Source organism: Phoxinus phoxinus (assembly GCF_949152265.1).
Source record: "Phoxinus phoxinus genome assembly, chromosome: 14".
NCBI lineage: Eukaryota > Metazoa > Chordata > Actinopteri > Cypriniformes > Leuciscidae > Phoxinus > Phoxinus phoxinus.
Genome location: NC_136889.1, coordinates 16348157 through 16370339, shown reverse-complemented (window position 1 = coordinate 16370339; position 22183 = coordinate 16348157). Strand labels below are relative to the sequence as shown.

Genomic DNA, 22183 nt, shown 5'->3' with positions numbered 1-22183 from the left:
TTTAGCCCTATAGCACTGTCTCAGGCGTCTTACATGATGGACATTGCAGTTTTTTGCTCTGGCACATCTGCAGTCCTCATGCCACCTGCAGCAGGACCATGGCATGTTCACAGGTGAGTCAAGGTCTCTTTAATGTCCTTAGTTATTGTAGTGACATTCATTTTCTTCCACCTTTAAACTGTTAGCATCTTAAAGACTGTTCCACAGGTGCATGTACAAAAATTGTTTATGAATACTTGAATCAGCAAGAAATTATGCACTTTCCAATAAAGATCTGTAAAGGTTTTTTTTTTTTTTTTTTTTATCTATAAAAACGTATCATGAAAAAGGGACTTTTTTTGCTGATTTAGTTAATTTATTAATACACTGACAAGCTTGAGTGAATTTCTTTGAATTAAAATGCGAGTGAGCAAAGATATGTCGAAGTGTGATTCTGCCACAAATACAATTTCATGTTTGCAGTCACGTATGAAACGCATACTATTTATGCATTGACAGCAACTAAATTTAAACATTTTGCATGTACAACTTGATAGATGTACAAATGTTTACAATTCTTACAGGATATCAAAACATTTCATAGAATTAATAGGCTGATTTATCCTATTTATCGTGATTTATTAAAAATGTTCTCTGTAACGCTGGAGTGAGAAAAGGTGGATCCAAGTGCAACGGAGGCCAGCGAGAGAGCTGTGCTGGTAAACCTCACTCCCCTGATCTCAAGAGAGGCGCACTATCGACTGATGCCAGATGCTGCAGTCTTTAGCATCCTTGTTAGCGTGCATGCGCCCCATGCCGGAAATGGTGGTTCGAATCCTGCCAGGAGCGGGGCGATTAGGACCAGAGGGTTTATATTGGTGCCGTGACCCGGATGGGAGTGAATTTTAGGGGGGTGAATGTAACGGAGGCCAACTGAGTGCTAGAAGAAGAAAAAAACTGAAATTAATAATGTAATTAGTAGTTAATCTTTTTTTTTGTTTATTTTTCTTTGGAAAATGTTAGGCTAAAATAGCAATATAAAACACGTAGCAACAATTATTGTCAATGTAAAAAATGTCTGCCTGTTAGGTTATGCAAATTGTTGAGGTATATTTGTCTAAATATAATTGACTCTGTGTTTGTGTGTGTGTGTGTATATATAGATATATCTTAAAATAAATTATAACATCGTAAAAGGACTGCATGAGAACTATTTTCATGTTTTTGTTGTCAGTACATCTATATTGCAAGTTTCAGCATTTATCCAAACACACACAAACTTACGAATACCAAAGAGGGGGAAAAAAAGATTGCTTAAGGCAAAAGCAAGTAATATTTATCATTCACGTAAACAGCAACTTCTGTTTGAAATAGTTACTTAACCTTTACCTCTTCTTCTCTCTTGCCAATGAGGATTGTGTTGACAAATATAAAGCAGTAATTAACATTACTCTTTTAATATAATAATTAATTTAAGGTTGCATGGAATTAATTAGAACGTTAGCTAGAAGGAATATTCTTTTTTTACCAAAGCGTATGCACAGAGGTGTCAAAAATGTGGCAAACCAGACAAGAAAGTGTTAATGTAAGTGTAGGAGTGTGTGTGTGCACACCTCCATCCTCTGGGCTCCCAGTACCCAAGCATCTAGAGACATGGCAGAGACACATCCTTCCACTACCTAATCAATCAATTCCCACTCTGTGGGCCAAATCCGTGTTACTAATTACCCAATCACAGTGGGCAAACTCCTTCAGCCTGTCACACCAAACCCCACGGGGGTCCCTGGAGACCTGCTCCGTCTCTTCCCCTCATTAACTTATCCCGTCCGCTCCCCTTGTCCAGACACTCCCGAGAGCAGCCAGGAGTTGTGGGTAATTCAGTGGGCAGTCTCTGAGGTGACCATGCGCCCCGGGGCTGGAACGGTAGAGGACACATTGCTCCCTCTCTGTCTCTTTCTCACTTTCTCTATCTCTCTTAAAGTCCCTCCATCTCCTCTCGCTCTCATTCGCTCATGAGAATCTCGCTGTCCCATCCATGTCTCCGTTTAACCTCACTCACTCTTTTATCCTGCCTGTCCCGTTTCCTCTTTATCAGTGATTCCACCTCTCTGTTCCGTCTGGAGAGAGCAAACGCATCCGGCGGTTATAACAGCTTTGTATTCTCACATTTCGTCTACACCTCAGGCGTTTTCACTTCTATGCCTTTCAAATTAAAATCACTACACTGAAGGAGAAGGTCTGTTGAGCATCAATGTTATTACGCTAATTAAACAACAGATAATAGGAATGTCTGGCTGTGTTTTAATGGCTCATTGTACTGCAAAGAAATGTTACGGACAAAATGTACAGAATTACTAACCTGGGCACAAAATGTTTTTCCTCCCATTGACTGACTTACTCTGGGAATTCAGGATATAGTTAAAGAGATTACATAAATACAAATTTTTATATATTCATCCTTATCTTGTTCTAAAACTGTATGATGGGGACTGAAACTTTTAAGCTTCTGAAAGGTTTTGTGAGAAGAAAAAATATTCACTGAAAATCTTTAAGTAGAGATGTCTGATTAGTGAAAGAATCATTCTTTTGATTCAGATTTTGACTATATAGGTGAAAAACAATATGTGACAAAAGTAGTATGTCCGAATTCACAGTACTCAAAAGTGTTGGCAAGAAGTACCCGGATGACCTACTTCTTCCGGCGAGATTGATGTGTGCATATGATGAACACTTTTACTATCCCATGAGGCCACGGGTGAGGATTTATGAATGGAAGTGAAGCGACGTAACTGACGCTGGTAGGTCACATGATAATGACAACATGGCGAATGTATTATGTCCAGATTACATTCATACTACACACATTCATACTATATGGCATAGAACATCCTTTTTTTAGCGGTTGTGGAGCAATTACTTATTAAAATGAATTCCTACTCAAGAGAGTATGCGATTTCAGATGCTGGTTTTAACGGTTCCTTAACGAATCAGTCTGAACCAGATCTGAAGTTTGACTCACTGATTCAATGATATAGAGCAAAAAAAAAAAAAGTTACTGTATGACTTAGAACACAAGTCATTCGGACCAAACATTTTTTTTTATAAAAAGAAGAATAAAAACAACAAAATCAAATAACTAAATTGCTAAATATATAAAAAAAGTTAATTCAAAATAAGTAAATACTATTAATAGAATATAAATAATACTAAAATAACAGTGTTCACACCAGTCTTTGTTATATCTATTGATAGAAAGTTATATATGTTTAGAATGAAGAGATTTAGCATGTAGATGCCTCAGTTGTACATAAACATTGTCCTACTCACAAGAGATGATATCACTGCACCAGTTTTCTCCATTCTCTTAGGCCACATAACAGTGTGATTATGACCTGTGATAAATAGGGAAGCTTAACTGAGGCAATAAAACATAGGATTAGTGTTTAATGGGCTACAAACTGCCATCTGGTTTTGTGAAGAGGCCACTTTCATTGGCCAGATCTTTCTTTATTTTCTGATGTCTCTCATTCCCCATTTGCACTTGATTCTTCTTTAGCTCGATCACAGTAAGAAGATATTTCTCCGACAAGTTGATGCAACGGTGGTACCATTTTTGAGCTTGTGCACAGACACGTACAGTATTTGAAGGAGGAAGTTTCAAAAACGGTACCAACAGTCATGGTGTGAGCTATCACACCTACAGAACTCTGCCAAAGCAAACAGGAGGGGACTTAAACAAGAATTAAAGGTTTTCTCCAAAGCAACTCAATGGCATCACATTGTATCCCATTCACAGAACAAAAGATTGTTTCATGCTTTTGGGTTTAACTGTGTAGGGGAAATTTATCATATAAAACGCACACTTTATGTATACATGCAGTATGCACTACAGATTTTTTAATGCTATAAAAATCAGTTTTTCATGCTCACCAAGGTGGCATTTATTTGATTAAAAATAAATATGTGGTCGTAAATGTGAAATATTATTACAATTTAAAAAGAACTCTTTACCATTTACTATTTACTGAGTACCGAATCAAAATATTAGAATGATTCCGAAAGGAACACTTGACCAGTAAAACCATCAGATATATATACATTATATATATCAAAAAATGTTATTGGAAAATATATGACACTCAATGATTTCTATTTCTTGCAGATACTGTAACTTGAAAACTGTATTTGTTAATACTCGAAAGAATCATGGTGAATCAGTTTCATAAATCTGTCATTAGCCGTACCAACACAAATCCAACTCCACACAAACACACATGTCCAGACACCGATAGACGTGATAGGCCCTTATGACAGGTGTGGCACGCCTCAACGGCCTCAATAGGTGACTAACACAGTGTGACAACTGAATAAAAGCAAAGCGGCCATTTTTAATCCAATCAGCATCCACCACACCCGCTCCTGCCCCACCCGTCCCACTCTCCTTCACCTGTCACCCTCTGCCACTAATGCTTATCTGTCCGGTTACAATGTCCCAGCGGAGGTGGGTTTGGCCGACTCTGCAGTAAGATCAAGGTGGGAGAACCGCGCTTGTCTTGAACACATCATTGCCTACCGCCCAAAACCTCTATCCCTGCTCCCCCTTGGGGCATTGATAATGAATCCTCTCCCTTCTTTGCATTTGGTGGGTTTCCCCATCTGAAATGGTCAGGGGGATTATCATATCGGAGCGGAGATTATGTTTGACTCTGGTGCCATGTTTGAATAGAGTTGAACAGAGGTGGGAGGTAATGAGAAAAAAAAGACTCTCTCCGTTCACTAGCATCAGGGGAACGGTAAATGATTTGATGAAAAGCAAGCAGGCATCCACGGCTGCTCTTTATTTTAGGTCTGAGTGGTGGCAGAGGGGCATGAAGGGATTCTAAATTACTTTTTGTGGGTGGATGAAGTATGAGTTCAGAGATTTACAGTCTCACGAAGGAGAGACCCATGGCGTGAAGATTAACTGGGACGCACGTCACGCTACTAAACAGTACCTTGGGTATACTGTGTATATGCTCAGTTTTGAAAAGGACTGACTAGTGTATATGCTCAGTTTTGAAAAGGACTGACTAGGCTTAAGCATGGGAAAAACAGGCAATGCCATGTAATTTGTACTACACGAAATGCATATAAAATAAGGGGTCACTTTGAAAAATCCAATAAAAAGTAGAAACATAAGATCAAACTTAATGTTGAACATTTTAAACCACCTAAATGACAGTATAAAGTATTGCATAGATAAAATACTTTTTAGGTTGAACTGTTGCAAATATGTAGCTGTTGCAATACACACATATTTTAAACTGTACCAAGTTTTAAAATACCTACACATTTACTTAAAATAATTAATTTAATTAAAAAAAAATGCTTGGCGCCTCTCATTTTCTACAAATATATATATTTTCCCTACAGGGTGTATTGTAGGATTAAATGTATGCACTTGACTGTATGTGAGACATGTGGTGTATGGATGTGAGTGTGCGTCTGATGAATGAAACATTTCCCATGGCTTGACACTAAACATGTTGTCCAGCTGGCTAAACGCCTAGTGTTTGAATGACCTCGTGGCTTGGTACAAACTGTTGACCCTCCTGGCCATGTTCTGTTTAATGGATTCTGTGTATCTGCTGCCAGCTCTGCCATGCCCTGGCAAAGACATGGACGCCCAGCTGACCTTCTCTGCCCCCTTCTCTCATTCAAGCCAGGAGCAGCTAACCCCAATGGATTTCTCATTTGTGGCTTGTGCACAATCAATGCACCTTCTCCTCCTTCCCAGACGGGGGACCATGGATCAGCACTTTCCTGTATGTATGTGTGTGTGTGTGTCCACTTCCTTTGTTTTCACTAACCTTTCCCCATTGCCTGCCCTTGCAAAACCGCAGTGTCCACCGGCATATCTTCATCATTCTCTCTCTTTCAGCCTTCCTTGATGGTGTGTAACTCTCCAGCCTGTTCCTCTACCCCCTTCTTGTTCTCTCAGTCTGCGACAGCTGGAGTAAACAGAGATGAACGAGGCGTACAGCTTCCTTCCCTGATCCTCTGCATCTCCTTTGCCCACTGGTGTCTCCTCTTCTCTTCTTCAATGTTTCCGTCGCTTGGATTGGCCCGTTTCAGGGCCATGGCATGTCTGGATATATGCTGCAGAGGGAATTGCGAGCGATTTGGAGCCTGTGGGAGAAACTGGGGCAAAAGCCAAATCCATCTATGGCAAAAGGATAAAGGCTCATCTATTTTCAAAACATGTACAGCAAACAGACTATCCTGCTCAGAGTGGTGCTCATTCACTAACAGTGTGTATAAAACCTGTACGCAATTGTTTTCACTCAGAAATTATTCATTAGTATGTTAGCACTTTTATATTAAGTGTAAAATTTCTCCCAGTGGCCTTTCGTAACATAAAATGTGTCATGCAGAAGTAAGTCTCTTATGCGCACGAAGGTTGCATTTATTTATAAATTTAAAAATGCAATTTATTCCTGTGATGGCAAAGCTGAATTTCAAGCAGTCATTACTAAATCATTCTAATATGGTGCTTAAGAAACATTCCTCATTATTATCAATGTTGAAAACAGTTTTACCGTTTAATATTTTTGCGGAAAACCACAATAGACTTTTTATAGGATTCTTTGATTAATAGAAAGGTCAAAAGAAGTGCATGCATTTAAAATAGAAATCTTTAAATCTTTTGTTTTGGTAACATTATAAAGAACTGCTTTTCTTTCATGCACTTTAAAGTTACATATTTTATAGCAATTCTATTATTCTATTTTCAAGTATTCTAAAATAGGAAACTATAATTAACTGGTTGTATGATAGTAGATGACATTTACACATTCCCTTGTGTAGCTGTTTTGTTTTTTACTGTTCGGCTGCAGGCAGAGTTCATTTAATATGTAAGTGTGTAAACAGAGAGAGTGCTTGAGGGTGACGGCCATGTCCTCGTGCTATGGGTTACACCGCAGGCATCTATTATGTCAAGAAAATATACTTTAGGTCTAAAAGAGGCAACTGGGTTATCAAATAAAACTCTATTTAGTGATATTATAAGTCTATTTCCCCTTTAAAATGTACTCTAGGCAAGTAATTCTGGTTATCTTGATAAGCATCCCCGAGGCAGTACAGAACAACTGTGAGGCAATTAACACTGGATTTTGATCGGTCTTAAAACCTTTTTGCCCTTACTGTTGGACCATACAGATAAATTCATGTTACTCGCTGACTCACGTACAGAGAACGAGAATAACATTAAAAGGTCTTTGGTCTGCCTTGTCCATATTTGTGCAAGGTTAGGTTGAAAGAGGCGGTTACACCATATCTCTGGATTATAAAAGGAATTTGAAGACAATTTCTGTACACTGTAAACAAACTATTCCCCATCTTCAGCTGCAGCCCACTTTAAAAAAAAGAAGGCAGATGTCTAGGAATACATTTGCGATGAAGGCATCCAGATCCAATGGGAGTGCGCACACACACACACACACACACACCTGCGCACATGCATGGCTAGCACAGATCTGACAGCTCCCTGCGGCCCTGCAGGTAGCGTTTTATGAGGCTGTAGCTTCTCATTATCAGAGCTCAGGAAAAGACCATCGCCATAAAACATTCCCTTCCCTACTGCGTTAAATTGAGACCAGCGTTTTGTGTCACTTCCTTTTGATGCCAACATCAAATCTCAAATGGCTTTCAAAACTTTCTAGATGCTGCTTACCAAAGAGCTCTGTAATAGCTGGAGAAAGCTACTGTGGCTGTTAACATTACCATTCATCTCAATAGCAGTCACTTGACTGGTGGAGAACACCCTGGTGGTATGAAGCTTGAAACCTGACAGTCTGGCTCACGGCCGCTCAATAGATACAAGTTTTTTTTAGACATTCATCTGAGCCATAATGCCACATGACCAATTTCACTCATAATGAAAAGAGATGACAACAACTCTAATGGCACAACAAGAAACTGTTTACTGCTGAGCAGGAAAAAGAATTGGTCACTGGCAAGCTATAATATAATGAAATATGTAAATATTTATAATATACACTAGTCAGTCTCCAGTCACATGATCCTTCAGAAATCATTCTAATATGCCAATTTGCTGCTCAAGAAACATTTATCAATGATGACTATTGTGCTGCTTAAAATCTTTGTGCAACATTTTTTCAGGATTTTTTAATATAAATATTTTTGAAACATTATAAAATGTCTTTACTGTCACAATTTAATGCAGCCTAGCTTGAAAAAATAAATACAAATAATAATAATAAAAATTTGCAGCCAGATGATGCAGGTACCGCATCTACAAGTAGGGGCTAGATAACTAATCCTAAATATATGCTAATCAGCAAACATTCAGCATTGTTCATTTAAACAGATCCACACACAGCACTAATCACAAAATTTTGACTAATTTGTTGGCTAATTAAATATAATGATTGTAATGACATCTAAAAAAATATGAATTCATGCACCATGCAAGTTTGAGGGATGCAGGTGGTATATTACACACACAGGCAGTGGCAAGCGTTGGATGAGAATCTGCAATGGTGGATGGGACACAGGTGTGCGGTTGATGGTGGGCCAGGGGTGGATATTGGCGTGAATAGAGCTAGTAAATCTGAAGATGGGTGTCCGATGCTTTTGGTGGAGAAAAGGAATGGAAAATGGATGTTAGTGAGGGGGAAACAATCCCAAACATTTCTAGAAAGTCTACTTCTTCACTCCTAATATTAAAGAGCCCGGTTTATACTGTAGGTTCCCTCAACGAACCTTTCAGTGAACAGTCCTTTGAAGAGCATTTAAAAAATCTGAAGAACCTCGTTTAAATATGTATAAAAGGAACCATAGATGCAAATAAAGAACCCTTGTTTATAAGAGTGAACAATTTTTTGCCAATCAAAAGGTGAAAGTTTTGGCACCCTTGGCATGAGGTGCAATAAGGTGACAGGAAGTCTGCGAGGGGTTAGACAGGTAAACGCTACAGAGATAGATGCGGATATAAAACATTTGACATTGTGCCAGAGACAGGCTAACTTCTGCTCAACAACACAACTCTGAGTCTCAAAGGTGTATTTATGTAACTTCCACAAACCCAAGCCTCGAGAAGCATTGCCTTCCCTCCCGGGCCGTGGACAGTAATGACAGGAAATGATATGGTGTCAGAATAGCAGCACTTCTACAGGGAGAAGCAGAGCCGTACTTACTCTCAACCCTTCAATGAACCAGTTGAAAATTAAAATCCTCCCTTTTCTCCTCTCTGTAATTACCCACCTATGGGGAGGATGGATGAAGGCAGGTAGATGGATTGAGACGGGGAGGAGAGCGAGAGAAAGAGAGGGAGTCGAGGAAAGAACGAGTGGAAATAAATGGAGGCTCAGAAGAAGACAAGGCAGAGAGAATGTCTTTTTATTAAGCTTCCTCCCCCCAGATGTGTTCTTAATGTGCACTCAGCACAATCTTTCCCTCCATTCTTCTCTCCTGCATCCAGCCTCATGCTGCTGGAGGGAGAGATCAAGCGGAAACAGAATGAAAGAGAGAAAGAGAGAGAGAGAAATAGAGAGCAGAGACGCATTACCCAGTGAGTCAGTAATTCTATTGCAATGAAATCTAGTGCTGTTTTCTTAACTCTCATGTTCTGCTAGGGGTCGAAGAGACCCCAAGGCTCTTTTTTTAATATCTCAACAAAACAATCTCATTATTAAAGTATAAGAATGATACGTCTCGAGTTTTCCTATGATTACAAAGTTGACGACACACTTCAAACTATATGCATTTGACCCCAGAGACCCAGGTGTAAAACATGTTTTAATGCAATGAATATTTATATGATGAGACTCAAAGTTAGTTTTATTGGTATTCTATTGGCATTTTGATTAACGTGTAAATGTATATTGCATTCCAGGTCTAGTCAGTTCGCAAAAAAACATGAGCTGGTACGATTTCAACTGGACTAAAGCATTTGACATTTTAGAAAGGCAAATTATTACTTGAATCCAACTGAACTTTTAAAGTGCATGCAAACTATTGAGTGCGTCACTGCATAAAGATGTGAGATATACTGAAACTGTTCAATGAAGTGTTTTCCAAATTGTTCCAAGTATACAAGTCTGCTGGTGTAAAAAAAAAAAAGAACAAAAAAAAAAGAAATGTTCTTAAGAAACTAAATTGCAGAAGACATTAAGACTTGTTTTCAGTGTATATGTCTTGAACTACATTTATTTTTCTTACCCCGCTGGCAAATTGTCTTTTCTTATGTGTATGAAAAAAACAATAAGCCAAAGGCATATGAGACAAATTTACTTCAAGACATTCTATGAAAACAAGTCTGAAAGTTTATGCAGTTTTACTTGTCAAGTATGGTTTATTTAGAATTTTACACTAAGACAATAATAATAATGATCATCAAGTAAAAGACACACCGGACCTCATTTACACCTGTATTTAGCACTGTCCAAGTTCAAATCATACAGGAAGTGCAATATCATTTCTTAATATCTGAGCTCTTCCAGCACACTCTGCCTACATATCTCTAAGGCATGTTGTTTGCTTATTCGTAGAAATGCATAATTTCCACAACTGTGAGCACATCAGTATTTTTTATAATGATGAATTTGATTCAGCAAAATTGTCACTGTTGTAACTGATCTTGAGGACACGGTTATCTGCAATTCCTTTAAAAGAAAGGTTTGTGACCAATTTTATGAATTCATGTCATCCTGTTACAAGATGATTATATGAACTTCTTCACATGCGTTATGAATATGAAACAGCTCAGAACCATTTACTCGATCTCAAGTGAATTGTGGGATTTCTTGGGTAGACATCAGATATACGATGGTCTACTCTAGACTGCCAAAAGCCTGCTTCATTTAACTTTAAAATCATCTTGATTTTGTACATTTTTGTATATATGTTAACAAATATATCAACAACACTATCGTTCAAACGTCTTTGGGGTCAGTAATTAAAGAAAGAAAGAAATGATCACGTTTATTCAGCAAGGATACATTACATTCTTCTGAACTTTATGTTCTTTAAAGAAGCCTGAAAAGGTGCATCACTGATTCCACAAAAAAATTAAGCAGCACAACAGTTTTCAATATTGATAATAGTTAGAAATGTTTCTTGAGCACCAAATCAGCATATTAGAATAATTTCTGAAGGATCATGTGACAATTAAGACTGAAAATTCAGCTATTCCATCACAGGAATAAATAACATTTTAAATTGTAGAACAGTTATGTTAAATAGTAAATTCACAAAACACAATTTTACTGTATTTTTTTTAATCAAAAGAATGCAGTCTTGGTGAGCATATGAGACTTCTTTCAAAAACAAATAAAAAATATTGTCACCCCCAGAGTTTTAAACTGTTGAAACCGTATATAGACTTCACAACACTGGGGCGCACTTAGGTGTATTTAGCAACTTCTAATTACTGAAGAAAAGTGGCCCGAACAAACAAAAAACGATCACATTATGTCAAGGCAATAATTCGACAGAATTAAGCCCAGCCAACCCCTCCTCCTCCCAATGTGAACACTGCATAAGACACATCTCATGCAGTTTAACCTCCTGCCTCTCTGCAGCTCTGCACACAGCCCTTGATATCACTGCCCATTTACAAAAACTGGCCTCGCAAAACCAGAAAGGCCATAAAAAATCTCCAAGCGCAGAGGGGAGAGGAGGAATCATTACGCGCAATTTATAAACCATTAAGAGACTTATAAAAGAAGAGAGGCAGCAATCTGATGGAGGGAGGAGTGTGATGGAGCTTTGAGACTGAGGGGGAGAAGCTTTTCATTTGGGAAATGTGCTCTGGCTGCTGACGGTGAGTTTGGGTAATAGGGCTGGGGGGTCACCTCTAGCCCACAGATTCACACACCCAACATCTGAGAGAGAAAGAAAGAGTAGATTTGGATGAAGAGAGGACTGCAGCGGTTCTCCGCCTGCACGCCACGAAGCCCTCAGGATGCAATGGGACCACTTCCCGTGTAACTGTAGATGAAATGATAAAAGAAAAGATGAATGTATGAAGGAACTGATAAGAAGTCATCTGGGTTCTGCAGGGTCAGAACTGAACTGGCATCGGTGCTGCAATCCCTGTGAAATACTCCCAACCCATGCAGCATGAATACTGTACATATATTGGGGATCATTAAGGTTTTTGTTTTGAAATAAATACATTTTATTCAGCAAGGATGCATTAAAACAAGCAAAAGTGACAGTAATGACATTTATAATGTTACATAAATGCAGTTATTTAGACTTTTCTATTCATCAAAGAATCCAGAAAAAAAAAATCAGTTTCCACAAAAATATTGTGCGAAATATTAAATATTAAATGTGTTCAGCAGCAGCAAATCGGCATATTAGAATGATTTGAGAAGGATCGTGTGACACTTATACAGGAATAAAATAAATTTTTAAATAGAAAACAGTAATTTTAAATTGTAATAACATTTCACAATTTTACTTTTTTCACTGTATTTTTTATCAAATAAATGCAGCCATGAGCATATGAGACTTATGCAAACAGCATGTGCAAATGAACAACACTATCAGTGGGTGCAATTTGTTCCTAAATTCCTCAGTGTTCATTGAAAACGACAGCAAGATGAGATAAACGCTGATGTCTGAGATTAAAAATGAGGCGTTTGGGAGGGATGGCACTGCTATGCACTTCTTTGCACTTTCATAGAAATCATTATAGAGAAGATTATATGCATAAGGCAGCATGTATGAAATAGAGCTGTTGGAAGGTCAGTGGGGTCAATAATTGCGGCCCAGTACGCGTCTGAGTGGAGCCTGAGGGCAAGTCTTACCGTATCATAACACTACCACAGTCAATACACTCCAAAGTGAGCCCTCATCCTGCAAGCAAGAAACGGGAACAGAAATCAATAATCTCAAAAAGATTATACAATAAAACTATTAAATATATTATTGACCCAATCCAATATCTATTGCACTGCATGTCTATTTGGAGATGTTTCACCATCTGAAAAGTGCATGGAGAAAATGAGACTATTTAAAAGAACATTTAATGGGTATTTTGTACAACAAGGCATTAGAGATAAAAAGGACTCGCCTCAATTGTTCGGCCCGTGATGCCAAAAATGCAACCATTTACACTCCATTTTTCACAAGGTCTTACAGCAAGGTTATTTTTGGAGATTTCCAGGAAAAAAAGGAGGAGGAATATTTCTCTCTTAAACCAATTCATCTTATTTCTAGTGGCTGTCACCAGTGTAAGCTGGGAAAGAAATCGTACAGCCTGGAGACTGGGATATCGGCACAAAGTGTGATGGCGTCTACCAGAATGTCAAGGAATTTGATTCCATGTGGTTCAAACCACATCACCTCATAACATAAATCAGGATCTGTCAATCAACTATCAGCAGAGACACAATGCTTATGTAACATGCCCAGAAAAGCCCATATCTCACAGGTAATGGAGCACTGAGAGAAAGACCAAAACAAAACATCTGATTGGGCCAGGAAGGAGGGAAGAGAGCTATGATTGACAAAATAGATTATAGGTTCTAGGTACATGCGAGATAATGAAGCTCCTGAGCAGAGGAAGAAATAGAGGAGAAAAGAGTAAAAGTGTTATAAGGCGGAGTGTGAGAAGGGAATGTGAGATAGTGAAGGTGAGAGAGAATGAATGCCAGAAACAGTGAGATGAATGATAGAAAGGGAGCAAAAACGTGTCTGTTAGTTAGGAAAGGATGTGAACGCTGTTTTTGAAATGTGCAGGAAAAAACGAGAGGGGAAGAGTGCGCGACAGCATGTGAGAGAATAGTTATCTGGTATGTTAAATGAATAGGTACAAAAAAGGACCAGAAAAAAAATATATATATATGTTTGCAGTTTTTTTTCTTTTTCAACAAATGGTCAAGAGGTGCTAAACTATAAAAAAAAAATGTTGATTGACAATATCTGATTTTTTTTGTATCCCTGTTCCCAGTTTAAAATTGTGATGTGTCATTTTGCGATTAAAAACAAAACAAACCACTAATTTTAGCAATACAAATACATTAAACAGATATAGATTTAAATAAAATTAAACTTATTAAACTAAGATAAGAGTCAAAATCTGCTAAGAGGTCATTAAATTAAACAAATCATGTAAAAATGCATGATCTTTTATTGGAAAATTATACAACATTGTATCAAACTTTGATAATTACCTTAATCTTTTAAACAACTGAGAAGATAGCCTAGTGATCAAAGTGATTTTTAATAAAATTCACCTGTCAAGTTTATAATATATTACATATACTATAAGTCCCTGTGGTCGTCTAATGATCACTTATTTAACAGTTCATCTATGGCCAAAATTATGAAAAAAGATCAGTCAAGAATAGAAAATATTCAAGACATGATACTAACACGTGATACTAACACTTCCCTGGTGATACTGGGGCACGTTCAAGCTCAAACCGGTGCGCAAAGTTTTGCAACTGTTTCCGGGTTGAACGACATGTTTCCTGGAAACGGTGTGCAATGGGGTTTGAGATACGTTTTCTCTTGTTTGGTGGGCGTGTCAAAAATGTCTGTCCAATCAGCAGCAACATGTATATAAACCACGCGGCATTAAAGAGACGGCTCGCACAATGGGTCCAAGTAAAGTCGTTTACAAATGTGTCCGCTGCAGCACGGTATACGCAAACAATCTTTTCATCCTGAAATGCAAGTGTTGGGTCAAAATAATTAGGAACCACAGTTTCCACAAATCTCTTCATTTGATTGGGATGTTCTCTTTAATTCTGGACGGCAAGGACGGTGACTGTAACATTGAGCGTATTTTGCAGTATTAAACATGCATTTATACGGATTTCATCTGGCTCCGAAAATTCTTCAAAAAGAACACAAAGAATGGCCTTCTCAGCTGCCGTAGCTGCAACTCTTGCGTCATCAGAACAGGGTGTTCAACGCACAACCGTTTAAAAAACTTTTTGCAACTTTTTGTCGGGGCTGAACACAGCCCTAGAATTTCGCATTGCTGGAAAAGCCGCAGAACGAACTGTTGTATATAATATAATATAATATAATATAATATAATATAATATAATATAATATAATATAATATAATATAATAAAACAAGTCTTAATATCTTATGCTTGCTTCATTGACATTGGAAAACAAGTTTAAAAAAAGGACATTTTTCTTTTGCAGTGTGGGTAACGGTTGAAAAACATGCAGTAACACATTTGAGCAAAAAAAATAAACTGCTGTATTTTGTAGAAAATGTCCTTTGAATGTGAAAATGCTAAATAAAACCTTGAAGATTGTGGGACAGAGTGATAGAAACATAGACAAACTAATGCAATAACACATTAGTCTTCAGTGACCGACCGGAATAATGCAAACGGGGGGGAGGATGACACAGCCAGAGTGAAAATCAAGAGCAACAAAAATATGCTGGCAGTTATGAATGTGTGATCAATACAAGACAGAAAGTGAAAGAGACCGAAAAAGAATGGAGTGCTTAAGCAAAAAAAAAAAAAAAAAAAGACATGCGCATCATGGAGAGGGGGAATGAAAAATGATAGCAGTTACCGACGTCTGGTGAAAGATCGGTTATTACACAAGCTGAGAGACAAACAGCTTCTTTTACGGAGAAATAAAGACACTCATCCATTTAAATCATCAAGGGCTCTTGGGGTGGCCACGCTCATTCACGGCACAGGTAAGGAGGACGCCGGGTGGTCTTCCGTGCCATCCTTCAACGCAATTCATCATGTTAGGGGTGCGTCCTCTCTTCTCCCGGGGCACGATGGGTAATTTCGTTGACCAGAATGTGGCGCTGTCGACGGAGCCCTTTGTTATTTACTGCACACTTAGTTCCTTTCCTCACCCTGACACTCACACAATTTATGAGGACAATTGCAAGGCCCGCCGCGCTCCAACGGAGCCCTCCCTGATGGATAGAAAGCCAGAGATGGGGGAAAGATGTAAGAAATGGGAAAGAGAGAAGCATGCGGGGCGGAGCAGGAAAGAGACAGTCTCGAGCGAAACTTGATGAAAAGTTTATGTTTCTTTGCCTCGCTGGATTTCAATCTTTCAAGAGCGGAGAACATGAGTTTATGATCAGGGTCACAGCGACAAGAGGGGATACATGGTGTTCTGCTTTCCACAGCAAGTGGAAAAGAAACATGAGAACTCAGAAGATTTTGACAGCTTGTGTGAGAGAGAATGACAGAGTAATGCCTGAATGTGTGTGCATGCACATGCGTTGGAGGTTAGTGCATGTGCCTCAGGATGAAAGAGACCTGAGTAAAGCGGTTTTGTGGAACGCCTGGTCTTAAACTCAGCTGAAGTGAAGCTTGCTCTCATCTATCTTGTAAAATGCCAGTAAGCCACCAAATGTCACCCGAATGTCACTTCCTTCTCCGTCTGTATATACTTCACATTTGAGAGAGAGCGACTCTGTGGTCCGACACTAGGGATGCGCCCACAGTCTTTATTCAAAAAGGCAGCTGACTATGACTTCAATATAAATAAAAAATAAATGCAATACATTTAATAGAAAAATATTTTTATGAATATAAAGCATTTATTATACATTATCATTTAAAAGTCATGTACACCAGTACACTATACTCTTGTGCTCATCAAGGCTGCATTTACTCAACTTCCATTAAGGGAACATAGTGAACATCAATGCACCCTAGTTTTCATGGTGCATTGTGGGACTTTTTAAGGAGCGAACGTTTCAGTGCACTGGTAGGATTTTGCAATTGAGACAGCCCTTAAAATGGCAGACTTCCTGGTCAGTGACCCGATTACTGAACTAGGGAGCTGATTGAGCGGAGCCCTTAGTGAATTTGGAGTATTCTAAATGAGCGGCCGTATGCACAAGGTTAGTCGTTTGCATAAACACGCCCAAACATCTCCATATAAGGGCTTTCCGCACAACCTTTCCTTTACAGCCTTCAGTCACTCTTGTCAAACATATGCCACTCTCTGTGAAAAGCTTTGTGATATTATTTCTCCTCTAGTGGAAGTCAGGTAATATTTACCTGATTTCTGTAAACGAATACTGACCCGAGCAGCATTGTATTGGATTTGAGCTCGCCTAGCTGCACATTGCAAGTCAGGACTACAGATGCTGTTGAAATTGACAGAAGCCTACTGATGTACAGTATACAGTTGTAGACATTCAAATCTGTCGCCGTTGACATCTATACTCGCACAACCAATGAAATTTGCAGCCAATGTTTCCAATTTATACACGTATGGGGAGAGCAGTCAGTAGGGTGAGTCTTTGTGGGCGGACCACGGCCAAATAGCTATTTCAATGGTATTGGTCTTGAAGTCAGTTTCAAAACATTTTTCGGAAAAAAAGTAACGTTTTTGGTGAATCATGATTTATTTGTGAAAATGTCTGTACGCAGATTTCAAGCACAACTTTGCATTTACGCATGCTTAGTGAATGAAACCAACTGTTTACAAAGTGCTTTTGTTTTGAAATACAACAATAAAATAAATCAAAGAAAGGCCCTACAGTGGACAAACATGTTTTGAGATACTTCATAAAAGTGCATAGTGAGTCAATTGCTCGTTGGTTGTCAGGAAGAGAGTTCCATATCTTGGGACCGAAGTGACTAAAGATTGACTCACCAATGTTTAGCTGCGTTTAAGTTCAAGTTACTATTGGATGTTCAGAGCGATCCTGCTTGAGTATATTTATTCAGCAAATTAGAAAAGTAGGCTATATTGGGACAGTACCATGAACACGTTTAAAAATTATTTAGAGGGTCTTGAATTTATTTCTGAATAATACAGGTGGCCTGAGATGGGATCTGAGTGTTGTAATGAGATTTCTCATTTTAGAGAGAGTTCGCGCAGCTGCATTCCGAACTCTTTGGAAGTGTTTAATAGAGCTCTTTGGTAACCCATTGCAAAATGTAGAGTCTAGATGTAACAAATGCATCAAGAATTTTTTTCATTGTCAGAATGGGAGAGAACATCACATACTTTAGAGATGTTTAAGGTGATTGTAACCACTCTTACACCACTCTTCAGAAATCATTCTAATATGCTGATTTGCTGCTCCATAGACATTTCTTATTATTATCAATGTTTTATTTTTGTCTTTCCACAAATAGTTTTGTGGAACAGTGTTCTTTGATTAATATTAAGCGTGAACAAACAGCATTTATTTGAAATAAAAACCTTTACTGTCACATTTGAGCTCGCTGAATAAAGTAATTCATTAAAAAATTATACTGAATGTTAATGCACCTTAGCTTTGAATAAAAAAAAGAAAATAGCATATGCCTAGTATAATTCATAAAATTCGATGTAAATGCAACAGAGTTGAGCTATCCATTTAGTTTAAGCCCAGCCCATAACCGATTCAATCTGAATACAGATTCAAAAACAAATACTTATGTCAATGCAACCGATCGATAAAAATACAAATAACAGCTGCACATCCCTGACATTTCTATCCATTCCACACTGATTCTTTATGTTTCTCTCAGAAGAACCTTCCTCACAGGCTCCCTAAACACTTACAGCCTTCAGATCATAACAATCCATTAAAGTAATCACTCTGGATAAGTCCATTTTCATAAAGGGTGTTAGATTAAACTTTAATGAGATTAGTCCAATTTATGTACCATTTTATTCTAGGTTATAAATCGATAATCCGCTGATTATATTATTCACTCAAGCAAAGCGCTTAAAGACCCAGTGCCTCACGATTTAGGCTTTATTTGATCAGTGTACACATCCTGTTCCATAGCTAGGGGTTCTATTGGGACCGTTCACTTGCAAACACATATATTTTTAGTCTCTTTGACACTGCCTGGTGTAAAAGACAACAGGGTGGAGAAAAGAAACTACCTAGAGAGATGAGGAGCGAAGAGGAGAGGGAACAAAATCAAGGCTGTAAAAATAAAGCGGATGGGCAATAGAAACCTTTGTTTTATTTGTTCCTTCTTTATATTCAGTTATTTTCATTGGGCCTTTTCAGTCTTATTGAATTGGATTCTAACAATATAAATACAAAGGTGCATCTCCAACTGTCACAGCTCAAATCTCACTGCTTCTTGCCAGACCTCTATCACACCAGAGGAGCCATCGGGTGATTGAACAGAAGAAAGGCGAGATATGCCCCTAATAGAGCATTGTCCAGTGGTGGGTAGCTCTGATGGGGCTCCCGGCGGAAGGGCTTGTGAAGCAAGCAAGGTTAATTTGAAATGTGTCGTGGGCAACGGTGCACAAAAAAAGCTTTTCCTAACTCCAGCTGGCCGCTCTAGTCCCTCCCCCACCCCTCACAATCGCTCTAAGGTAACAAAACTCCACAGGGACACTGTGAGAGGACCATCAAAGTCTGTCAGTTTCTATGCTGCTTTATTGATGTGTGCTCACTTTGCTACTTCTGCAAACCTTTAAATGGATAGTTCACCCAAAAATGAAAATTCTGGGTAACACTGTATTTTGATGGTCTCTTTTGAACATTCTGATGACTATAAGTAACTTTGCAACTACGTCAACTTTTTCTAACCCTAACCCTACCAGTCTACTAATACTTTACTAACACTCTAATGTGAGTTAGTTGACATGGAGGTGCAACGTTACTTCTAGTCAACAGAATGTGTTAAAGGGACCATCAAAATAAAGTGAAACCAAATTCTGTCATCAATTGCTTACTCTCATGTTGTTCATAAGACTTTCGTTCATCTTCAAAACACAAATGAAGACATATTTTTGTGAAATCTGAGAGATTTCTGTTCCTCCGTGTCTATTCACCCAAAACTCCGACAGTTCAAATAAAGAGATAATAAAAATTCATTTAATTTCGATTTAATTTAGGTTTTGTTCACATATACACAACATTGACCAGGGAATGTACATAGACTCTAGAGCACTCAAATTTGGTATATGGAAGCTCAAGCACGCTTGCTTGACATGCGAGAACCAATGAGGTTCATTCTCATGTCATGCCAGCATGTGTGAGCTCCTGCAAGAACCAATGAGGTTTGTTCTCGCCCATCAAGCAAGTACGGTTGAGCTTTAGTTTAGCATATGTACAGTAGTGGCAAAAAGTGATGCCTGGCCTAGGAAAATTGACATCTTCACCCTTTATCGAAATATTAGTAAAAATGTGTTAAAGATGCACCCATATCGAACTTCTAGCCAATACTCATATGCCAATAAATATTTTCATGTTATGGCAGTAACTAGGCAATTTCATAAACCAATATTACTTTGTTTAAAAAAAAAAAAAAAAAAAAAATTGTTGACATAATAATGTATATAGTTTGACATAAATGTCTGAAATTGGCAACACAAAACAGTTGAAGTGACCATTTGAAAGTGCTGTAGGATTTTTGTGCCTTATTTTCTAAGTTATTGGCAATTGTTTTCTATGGTAATCACCATAATTCAACAAATGCTGTCGACTAAACAGAGCCATTTGTTTACCACCACATAAACGCATTCATATCCGATGATTCTAATTGAAACACCCACAATGCGGTGCTAGGAACATATGGTGTGATCAGATACGGACATGCATTTGTATCATTGCATAATAAAAGACAACGTCCCCAATGAACTTTCCACACTTGAAATCCTCTCTGTGGATCCCATCCAGCTAAGCAGAGCACATATGGCCAACGAATGGCTCCTGTCCTCTGCTTCCAATGTCGGTTAATGTATTCATTGTCAGTCAGCTGGTGTGGTCATCATATTTTCTGTCTTCACACAGAAACACCCACACCTGACTATTTCTGTGTCAGATTGTTGCACACTACGGTTTGAGTGCTCCGTGTGGCACTATGCTGGGCACGGGACCAGCGTGGGAGTGACGGGGAAGGGCGATGCAGAACAAGCGGGATGTGCCCATTCATCAGCAAGCATGTCGGGAGCTAATAACACACACAAATGTGTGATTCAAACATTCATCACTGCTCTGTAGGAGGTGCAGTCTTGCTTTTGTTTGAACATGTGGGTGTGTTATAATTATTTTTAAGAGTGAAAACATGTCTTGCCCAAGCAAAAAATATATATTTTTGTGGTTTTCACACTACTGACATCAGCAGGTGTGAATATTGGCTCTCACAATGGTCTTCCTCCATCTGAAGGTGGCATGGAGTCGGGTCAGACATCTCGGAATCAAACAAACATTAATAGATTTGTCCCGGTAAAGACTGAGACACATTGATGGAAACAGTGCAGGGAACAACAGACTGCCCAGATAAGGCCGACTGGCTCGGGGAAAAAATGCAATTCAAATGGCATTCTTTGTTCATTTTTAATTGAATCTATTTTGCTGTTATACAGTATCTTTCGAGAGGACAATTACTCAGAGCAACGTTGCCAAGGGTTTCAAAGCTTGAGCAATAATAGAAAACAACATAATATCAAGGACGGCAATATTCCTTCAGGACTCAGCTGAAATGTTGCAGTTGTAAATGTGACTATTTCCATGTTAATCATCCTTAAATGAGAAACTAAAATAGGTGAGTTATCCACAATGTTTATGACAAACGCGAGAAGGGGTTTTATAGCTGATGTTTACTGCTTTACAAATGAACGTGGGCTGAAAGTGATTATTTACATCGGTTTAATTAAAATTCATTTAAATGAGAGGATTTGCAACATCTGCCCAGTTTCTTTCATTGTTTTCATTTACATTTTCTTTTTGCACTAGGCAAAAACTTTTTTTATCCAAAGTGACTTACTTTGCTTTTAAGGTAAACATTTAATCAGCCCTTGATTTACCTGGCAATCAAACCTATGACATTGAAGTTGTTGTTAGCACCATGCTCTACTGTTTGAGTTACAGAAATTGTGGATCTTGGTTGGTCAGGATTATGACAATTGACCATGTCTACAGTGCAAATGGTCTAATTTCTAATGCCAGCTTACCATTCCTGTACTTTCTGACACACTACAGTCCAAAGGGGGTCAAGAAGGTTTTTTTGACCCCCTTTGTACTGTAGGGTGCAAGTTTTTTTTTTAAGAAATGTATTATTTTGTTCAGAAAGAATGCATTAAATTGTTAAAAAGGGAGAGTCAAAATATTTAAAATGTTAAAAAAGTTTTCAATTCATCAATGAATCCTGAAAAGAAAATCAGTTGTCACAAAAATATTAACTGTTTTCCACTTTGATAATAATAAGGAATGTTTCTTGAGAACCAAAAAAAAAAAAAAAAAAAACATAAAATTTTCCCATTTCACAGTAT

The 22183-nt window shown here is 38.2% G+C and overlaps 1 protein-coding gene across 2 annotated transcripts in view; it reads right to left on the bottom strand.

Annotated features, from left to right (window-relative positions):
- unc5b (unc-5 netrin receptor B) overlaps positions 1-22183 on the bottom strand; it is a 159341-nt gene that overhangs the window by 71624 nt on the left and 65534 nt on the right. For both annotated transcript variants that reach the window (XM_079634828.1, XM_079634829.1), the window contains exons 2-4: positions 12798-12846; positions 11835-11970; positions 5829-6159 (exon numbers count right to left, since the gene is read on the bottom strand). The gene's annotated coding sequence lies outside the window, so the exon portion shown is untranslated. The remainder of the gene's footprint in view (positions 1-5828; positions 6160-11834; positions 11971-12797; positions 12847-22183) is intronic.